The sequence below is a fragment of the Thermobia domestica genome, chromosome 12 (genome assembly GCF_964235325.1).
Source record: "Thermobia domestica chromosome 12, izTheDome1.hap1.1, whole genome shotgun sequence".
In the NCBI taxonomy this organism is placed as follows: domain Eukaryota; kingdom Metazoa; phylum Arthropoda; class Insecta; order Zygentoma; family Lepismatidae; genus Thermobia; species Thermobia domestica.
This window is the reverse complement of record NC_137465.1, coordinates 28,796,439-28,806,317: the sequence shown is the minus strand read 5'-3', so window position 1 is coordinate 28,806,317 and position 9,879 is coordinate 28,796,439.

Sequence of the window (9,879 nt, the reverse complement as noted above, 5' to 3'; positions counted from 1 at the left end):
CAGAGAACACCGTTAAGACGAATTTATCAAAACAATAGGAACGAAGGAGAATTTAATATTTTCTATATCGCATTTCAGTTTATTCACGGCTAATAAATCATGTAATCGTGAACAATTTTTAAAAATGTGTGCTTTTAAAACTATTCATAAAAATAATTCATAATATTCATAATGTATTAATAAAATATTCATAATATTAAAAAAAATATAATTCAAATATGCGTTATTTAAATAATTTAATAACTCATTATGTGAACAAATATTTGTTCAGTGAAATAATTACTTGTTGTTCAGTTACTACAATAGTTATTATTTATTCGAGTAGAGTATAATCCGCGATTATAAAAAATTTCTTGAAGTTCAAGTCTTCAGGAGCCATAAAATAAGAAATGAACAATTAACGTTAATCAGTGGTTATTTGTACAATTATTCCTTATTTAAGGATTATTCGAACAATTACTCGTTATTCAAGATTGTTCGAACAGTTATTCCTTACTCAAGGATTATTCGAACAATTATTTGTTATTCAAGGATTATTCGAACAATTATTCGTTATTCAAGGATTATTCGAACAATTATTCGTTATTCAAGGATTATTCGAACAACTATTCGTTATTCAAGGATTATTCGAACAATTATTCGTTACTGAAGGATTATTCGAACAATTATTCGTTACTCAAGGATTATTAGAACAATTATTCTTTATGGATTATTCGAACAATGAATTATTCGTTATTCAATAGCATTTCAAAAGTTTCATTGGGGATCAATGATGTGATTTCAGACAATTTATCTCGGAGGGAAATCCAATACGCAGGGGGATTAAAGTACTACTGCGAGAATACTGGTAATTCCCTATTGAGCACAATCGAAGATTTGCCTCAGAATGAATCCGTAGCCAGCGTGGTCGATCTTTTAGGTAATTGCTATCCACTTTGGATTAACTTCCCATCCGGAGCCTGGAGGGCCTAGGGCCCCCCGTTTTTTGAGTGACAAAAATATTTTAAGCTATTACTTGTATATTTTTGAAAGTTTGTAGTAAACTCATGATGTACGTAACATAGCCTGGCTCCCCCCCGTTTGAACCTTCTAGGTCCGCCACTGTATACAGTGCCGTGCAGTGGGGGGGGGCGAGCGGGACGACGAAATAAGGGGGACGAAAAGTTCGAGAGAAAAAAGGAAAAAAGATAGGAAAAAATGCTTGGAATATATGTATGGGGCGCCGTCGTATACTCTCGCCCCGGGCGCTGGTTTTCCAAGGCACGGCCCTGACTGTATAGCTGTATCTCTGTAATATTAAATAAATAAATAAATAAGAGCCAAAAATAATATTAATCAAACATTTTCTGTGTCTTTTGAACAGCGCCACCTGGGCGCAAGGAATGCTACTAGAAGAACGTTAGCAGTAGTAATTTGGTATGCGTATCTCATTTTTATGGAAGGTAGCAGTTTAAAAAGATTAAACCCTTCAATAAAAGAAAAAAAAAAAGGAAAGATAGGGTTCAGGAACGAAGCGTCAATTAGAATGTCTATGAGAATGGAATTCAACAGAGAAAAGTGCTGGCCTTTCTCTGTCTAGAAGGTCGTGTTTTATGGTGGCTGCAGATGGACCATCATTTCGCTCTTTTTTTTTAATCCGTTGAAATAAATAAAATAAAAAAAAAGACGGTGAAAGAAATCCAACGATTTTGACGGTGAGTTAACGTTTATATATCGTAACGCCAGCCGACAAGAGATGGGATTGAACGCAAGCTTGGAATAAATTCTTGACACTACTTTCTTAATTTTTTTTAAAATCGTTTCGCTTTATTTCTTTTCTTTTCTTTTATTTTTTTTTCTTTTTCATTCTTGTTGCATCGCAAACGTAAACAGGAAAAATAATGGCTCTGAATTCATGGTGCAGTGGCATTAGATCGTGCCAACTAGCGAGCAAGTTTCGTACCTCCTTTGCCAAGCATGACATCTTGCGGTAAGGCATGAAATTAACGAGTCGAGCCCTCTAGCGGCACCACGCCTCACTTCCGCGGACGTTGCTCGTGGAGAGACGAACTCGCGAAGAAAACCAACTTCTTTGGCGAAAGTTCATTTTTTAATTCCCTTTTTATTTTCTCTATTTTCTTCCTTTCGTATTTTTTTTTTTTTTTTGAAATAGCTTTTTCTTCGTGTGTGTTCTGAGGGTTGTGGAACTGAAAAAGAAAAAGAAATGAAATTAAGACAATTGTAGTTTTGTGAAGCAAGTGTTAATAAAGTAACGTGATTCCTTATTGAGTATGAATGCAGAAAGGTTATATAGGTTATGAAATAAAAAGTACGAAATAATAATAATAATAATAATAATAATAATAATAATAATAATAATAATAATAATAATAATAATAATAATAATAATAATCTTGAACACACCACTCAATATGGAGTATTATGCTTTATGGGACAAAAGCGACGGAAGAAAACATATAGGCTTGTGAAATGTGGATGTGGAGAAGAATGATGGAAAATGGGTGGATTGAACGAAAAACCAATGAGAAACTGGCAGGAATAGTAGAAAAGATAAGCCCAATTTTGATGTACTTTTTTTTTAAATAGCAACAGAAACTGTTTCAGGTAAGGGTTGAAAAACTCTTGACGAATATGATAAAAGTCCCAGTGGAAGGAAAAAGAGGAAGATGAAATGAATGCTTTACACACATAGTTTCACAAAGATTATATTGAATACAATGTAAACATACAGTAATTTGAATTTTAGATACAAAAAGTGGCATGATGCTGCGAACAGAGACGTTTGCTTAAGAGTCCGCCAGAAAAATGCATACACCCTTTGTTATCTTATATCAGGATACTGGTATTGACAATTGTTCTGAGCTTTTAAGTATGTTGTAGTATGGTACTGTCACTGGAGAAGCGTATCTGCAAATGTTACGTACATTAAACACCGTGACAAACATCTTGGCATTTGAAGGAGGCGCTCCAAGTTCCCTTTAAATGCTGCTAGCAAATGAGAGGCCTGCGGTATTGCCACGTTTATTTTGTACACATTCACTTCAGTCTAGTCCTTGCCACCTGATCGCGCTGTAGTTGGTATGCTTAGCCAAACCATAGCCATACCCCTATACCACTTGGCAACGTCGCGTCAGAGCTTGTGTTTTATTCGTTTAGCAGAAATGTCAAAATGTTTGTCACAGGCTTTAATTCTAGCAGGTGTACGTGCGTTTTATGGAAACGATGAGGTCTTCTACTATCTACCTCACCCCACTACCACCTAGAAGTACGAGCTTTCCTGGTTGATAATCTGCAGGGACATTGGATTGGACGAAGAGGGCCCGTTGAGTTCCTTTCCCGTTCGCCAGATTTTACCCCTATGGACTTCTTCTTGTGGCAAGGGGACCAGAATTTTTACTTGCAAAAACGGGACGCATACGAGTCAGCGACGGGAGGGAGAGGGGTAAATATCTGACTTCCAGATTGTATTTTGGGACTGAGTAATGATTTTAATTTACAAAATACACAAGTAAGAGTGATAACACAGAAAAACTTAAGTAGTACTCAACAATACTTTTAACTACTTGAACACTCAGAATTCCCACTTGAACCACAGAACACTCAATTCTCATTGGAATATTTAGAAGTTCTATAGACACGGCTGAACCTTCCCAATGAGTGTTGATACGGAAGTGTGTTGAATTTGCATTCACCATTTATATTTTGAATAATAATTACGTTACACCTGGGTCATTTTTGCTTAAAAACGGGAAATTTAGGCCTCCCGTTTGAGAATCAGAAAAAAACGGGACAAGATTGAAAAAAAGGGACTGTCCCGGCTAAAACGGGGCATCTGGTCATCTTATCTTGTGGAGAACTGTGAAAAATGAAGTGTATCGAAGTAAGCCAGCCCAGCTCAAAAACCTTCGCCAGAAAATTACAGATTTTCTGGGATGTGCATCGGTTTCCATTGATACATCGGGGGCGCGGTGGCTCAGTGGTAGAGCGTTCACCTCCGGTGCTTGGGATCCATTGTTCGATCCCAGCTCGCGCCGTGTGGACTTTGTGGTGGACAAACAACGTGTTCGTGGGTTTTCTCGGGGTTCTCCCGTTTCCTTCCACTTTCTTCATTCCACCATTTCACTCATTTCTCATCATCACCGTCTCCTTTAGCCTAACCGGCATAACCGTGGGACGTAAAACGAAAGATTTCATTTCATTTTCTTCCATTGATACATTGAACGCTGTAGCTACAGCGATCTTTCGTCGTTCTGTCAGGTGTTTGGTCGCCAAAGCCATTATTTTGAACATGTAATGTAAACATATGCTTACTTGAATGACTGTAACACATGTTTGAAGAATAATTAACTGTAATTAAGAAATATGATATATATAGTTTTTTTTTTCTTAAACAATGTATACATTTTTCTGGTTTATATTTATATTGTATTAGTCTGATGGAATATTCTTAAAGTATACAGCTTCAGATTTTAACCTAGTCCGGCTAAGGTCCACGGAGGCCTACCTTTAGTACCACTACGGGCTACTTGCCCACCAACCATGCTCCTGTTGCCAAATAAGGACACGAATTCGCAGCACGAACATTCGCGCTGAACAGCGTTAATCAAGATGCTCGTTAACTAAACTTATCACGAAACTTACCCGCCTAAGCAATAATTGTCAATTCACTGCTAACTGAAGGTTTCTCTAACTCATGTATACATTGTACTATCACAAGAAGAAGTCCGTATCAGATTTAACGATTTATTCTTCCCTCCTCCGCCCTTCCCGTCGGTTCTCTTGTTACTAAGTTTTATATATATTTTGAAAATATAGGAAAAGAAACTGATCTGAAGTGTGACGTTTTTGCCGATTGACATTAGGAACACCATTTCTTCTGTTTCTTTATTAGATATTATTATTATTATTATTATTATTATTATTATTATTATTATTATTATTATTATTATTATTATTATTATTATTATTAATCAAAATTAGAAGTAATAGAAAAACAAACTTGGGATTTCAGAGAATTTACAGCTTTCATGATCCCTACAGCCAAGAAATAACTGGCATTTGAATACCAGAGAGATAAACATTTTTCAGCGGAAAGGGTCGTACTTTTCCTCCTCACATTATGGTGATCTGACTATTGACAGTAATAATAATAATAATAATAATAATAATAATAATAATAATAATAATAATAATAATAATAATAATAATAATAATAATAATAATAGGTCTAATCATTGAAAAATAAGGTTTTCTTGAAACAACTGTAACGATTTTGTTCAATTTTCGTGAATTAAAATTTCGTTAAAAATCCTACACCACGATACTACGTATTTCTCTAACTTCTGAAAGCAGGTGATCGGGTGTAGGTTTTGTTGTTATAATTTTCTGGAAAGAGACCCCAAAGTCTTTAATCACATTTATAAGCTTATGTCTGACTGAATTCGTTTTTCTAAAATAATAATTATATAAACAGAATTGATATTATAAGAATTTCTTTTTAGAAGAATTACAATGAAAGACTGGCAATCATGCTGCCATGTGGGTTCCTAGTATTAGCCTGCATTGTTATTTAACAGCGATGGGAAAGGTAGAATGCTAAGTCATTTGTAATTTTATTGTGAACTTCGAATTGTTTAGTATACTTCTGTTAAGTTGGATGTACTACCGCAAAATCTGATACCTCATTGTCATCACAGTTGAAAGAAAAATTTAGTGTGGGAGGTCCGTACCTTTTATTAAGTCTTTTAATCAGAAAATGGATACATATCAATTAGTACAAGCATGAACGCTTATATGTAGGTATATATATTCAGTTAGGCAAAGGCGAGGGAAAAGTACTGAAAAAATGTGACGTATATAAAAATCCTGGGAGAGGATTGTTTTCGTTGGTCGTGGTTAGTTGGTATCGAGAGTGAAAAAAAAAAAAAAAAAAAGACTGGACAGCCAGACATGGAGAGAAAGAGAGAGATAAAGAGAGATGGCTTTCGCTCGGTTGTCCGTTGGCCATTACGAGGTCGGCAGGGGCCATGTATCTCTCGTTTCCGGGCTTGTAGTTGCTAATTTGGGCAGGAGTACTCCGTTTGTCCCAGTGACGTCTCGTTTGACCCCTCCCGACTGATTTGCAACCAACGAACAAACCACCACCACCCATTTACTATCTACGTAGACAGGATTTTAGTGATAGAGGCAAAAAAGGGGGGAGAGAAGGAGGAGGGGGAAGTATTACAGCCATTGGAGAACAAACATGGGATGTTTTGAAGACCCAGCGTTTAGCAAAATGGGTGAAGTATTACTACCCGTGTTGTAATCTGGATCACTGGAGGCTGTACAAGCATTAAAAGAAAGCGTACAGCTGAAAGGAGGATGGGGGAGGAGGAGGGGGTAGTAAAACCAAATGGATGGGAATTTTCATCATAGATAATGTTCACTCACTGCAGTGCGTGGCGTTCCCAAAAATAGAGGGAAATCAATTTTCATGTTATTTACTTTTCACGAAATTAAGATGACCACTCGGGATTCAAATTTAGTTTTTCTTTTTATCTACCAAATGTCAGAGATCACAATGCATAACACGTATTCTATTGTCGTGTTTTCACACAAAAGCTGCATTTTTTGTAAATATTATTTCTAATATAAATAAATTAAAGAGTTTGTTTGTGTGCGGCCTGGGGACCAAACGAATGGACCGAGAATTACCAAATTTGGGTCAGGGTACTTTGGTCCAGACACCAGACAAAAACGTTTTTTTTTTTTTTTTTTTTTCAAATTTCGAACCAGGAGGATCACAGGGGGTCGTTTACCGGAACATGTAAAAGTAGTAGAAAATTGACCGATATTAGTGTCAAATTCATAGTTTTCTCGATCGCGGAGATCAATGGTGAAACTTCGATCGCATTAACTTCCAAATTCAACCTATTCGCTGCGGGCCGGGAATCGGGTCGGGGGGATGGGTATCGAGACATGTAGAATTAATCCAAAATGACCGATATAAGTGTTAAATCCTTCGTTTTCGCGGTCGCTGAGATCAATAGTGAGACTTCCAGTAGCGATGACTTTCAAACTCAGCTACCATTGTATGCGGGCCGGGTTCACCTGCAGGGGGGGGGGGATTACCGAAACATGTAAAAATAATCCAAAATAACCGATATTTGTGTCAATCGCTGAAATGAATGGTGATATTCCCTCAGGCTTTGACTTCCAAATACAGCCCCCATGCGGAGTATTTCAGCTAGTATGTAATATAATGTACCCCAAAATTTCGTGCTGCTTTAAATCAAGAGCCAAATCTACTTTCGTACGAATCACGGCGGTATATGATAAAAAAAATTTAAAACGAGGTTCAGTTAATTGATTAAAAAAAAGGAACCAATTGATATTTTTTGCTCAATATAAGAATAATGCGATAAACACATTATGGAATTATGAAAAGAAAATAATGAGACAGTTATCGCGCCTTCACTGGTTAAGAAGCATTTTCAAGCAAAATTGTTGACACCCTTAGTTCCACAGGATTGAAGGCAGAGGATACGCGATGTATTTCAATCCAGCTCATTTCAATCCATTGATAATGCTATTGCGGATGTGGCAACAACTTGATTATCATTTAGACTGTGTCGCAAAAGGGACCAGCATTGAAGATATTTGTGAATTTCTGTGACTGTCCATAAAATATTTAAAGAGTGTTTACTTGTCAGTCACATTAATTCACTACAGAACAGTCACAGGTATATCCTTTCTTCGTGTGGCATTCATTTCACATGGTCTTCTTTAGCTCTATAATTACATAAAGATAAAGGCTACATTAAAAAGCTAAACGCTAGCTAAAATCATTTTTACTCAGAAGTTTTCTGCACCAAAGCGTCGCACACCGTTGCCAAAACCGAATTTTTCTACACGAATATATTCCATTCCCTCTGTAAGTGTTCCTTTTGACACTTTAGATCTTAGAATGCTTTTAGATCGGAAAGTATACATATAACCGGCGTATACAAATAACTACCTGTTTAATGATCCCCCATATCGTATTCCTGATCGGGTCAATCGAGTTCTCACTTTCCAAACTACTTAAACTCTTTTTTTTTTTTTAATATACGTTTGTTTTGCCTATAGTTGAAGCATACTCACAGGAGTCCACCCATTCCGGATCCCTTCCGATCCTTCGACTTTGAACCCTCCCCCAAGAAAAATTCTGGCTGCGCGCCTGCTTTTCAGTTTATTCAATTAGTCCACTTTCTTTTTTTTTTTTTTTACTTTGCCATAGTCTTTTTTTTTTTTAAAGGAACACCATAGTTTACTGGTTAGAGCATTAGACCCACGTCCGTTTCCGGGTTCGATTCACGACCGATCCTTCCCAATTTTCGGCGTCCACTCAGCGTTGTGAGACTAACCGGCGAGTCACGTGAATCCCAGACGTCTAGAAAGATCCTGACAGTTAGAAACAAGGCCACGCAGCGCAATGAGCAATTCCCGATACTGTTAGATAATTCGTCGCTAGGCTAGACATAGTTCAGCAGGTCGCTAATAGATGGCGTTGGAGTGGCTCAGGCCTACAAAGGGCTGCTACACCAAGTGGTTTTCGTAGCCCTTTTTTAGAACACAGTGAAAATAAACTGACCGCCGTAACAGTGCTCTAGAACACTCACAGACACACATTTCCTGCACCTATTTTCTGTACACTTCTATACAAGGGCGCCGATCCTGGGGGGACCGAGGGGGCCCCGGTCCACCCAAAGCTCATGTGCCCCCCCCTATTGTTTTATGAATATACAATACTTGGCATAATTTGAGTGCAATTTGTCTTAAAATCTTCATATATACTGTTAGATAAATTGTAGTTTTTAGTAGATAGAAGTTAAGGAACGTAACGCTCGTAGGAAGGCATAGTAGATCAATGGTAGAGCGTTTAGCACTAATACGAGAGATCCAGGTCCTATACTGGCCAATGTAAGTTTGTGATGCACTACATCGTGTTTGTGGTTTTCCTAAGACCCTTTCCTCTCACGTTTTCATTCTATTATCATTCACTTTCATTCATCTTCTTCCTTCTTCAAGGTGAAATGAAAAATTTCATTTCAGTTGTATAACAATAGTGAAAAAAAGAGAGATATAAAAAACATACAAACCTGGGATGTTGAAATTTGTTTCCTGTTATGACTAATGTGAGATAACTAATGCAGGGTGGGAGGAAAAGACGCCAAGGGAAATTTATCTGTCAGAAGTATTTCTGTGAAATCATATATGTGTTGTTTTGTGTGTGTTGTATCTTGAGGTGCAAAGACGTGTTTCAATGTTTTGACTTAAAGCGTAGTTTTATCATCGTAAACAACTTTGTTGACAACGGAAGTCGAATACTCACGTAATGAGTCATCATCAAGAATCAAATACTACTTACAATACTAAAAATCAAAACTTCCTGGCACTCTAATTTCATGAACAGCTATGTCTGGCTATATAGCGCACACGTTTATCTGAGTAGTAAGTGTGGTCAGTGCATCATTAACGCCCAAACATTGTTTTGGGGTTTTCCAGATTGGAGTTTGTGACATTTTTAACTGAATTTTGTTCATACTAAAGTCTGCGTGACTCGGATTGGCGTATAGCGTCAACCAATAAGCTTGCAGTGCGCTGTTGCCAAACCTTAAGTGAGATATCTAATACAGTAATTCATATCATAAATGACCATAAATATGAACAAAATCAATTACGAAAGATTAAATTCCTCACTGAAGGTTTGGAATCAGCGCACTGCCAGCTTATTGGCTGACGTCATACGCCAATTCAGGTGACGCGGACTATAGCTTTGCTACCTTAAATAACTTAATCTAGAAATACAGTTTACTGAATAAAGCAACGTTTATTCGAAAATAATAAATGCATAAT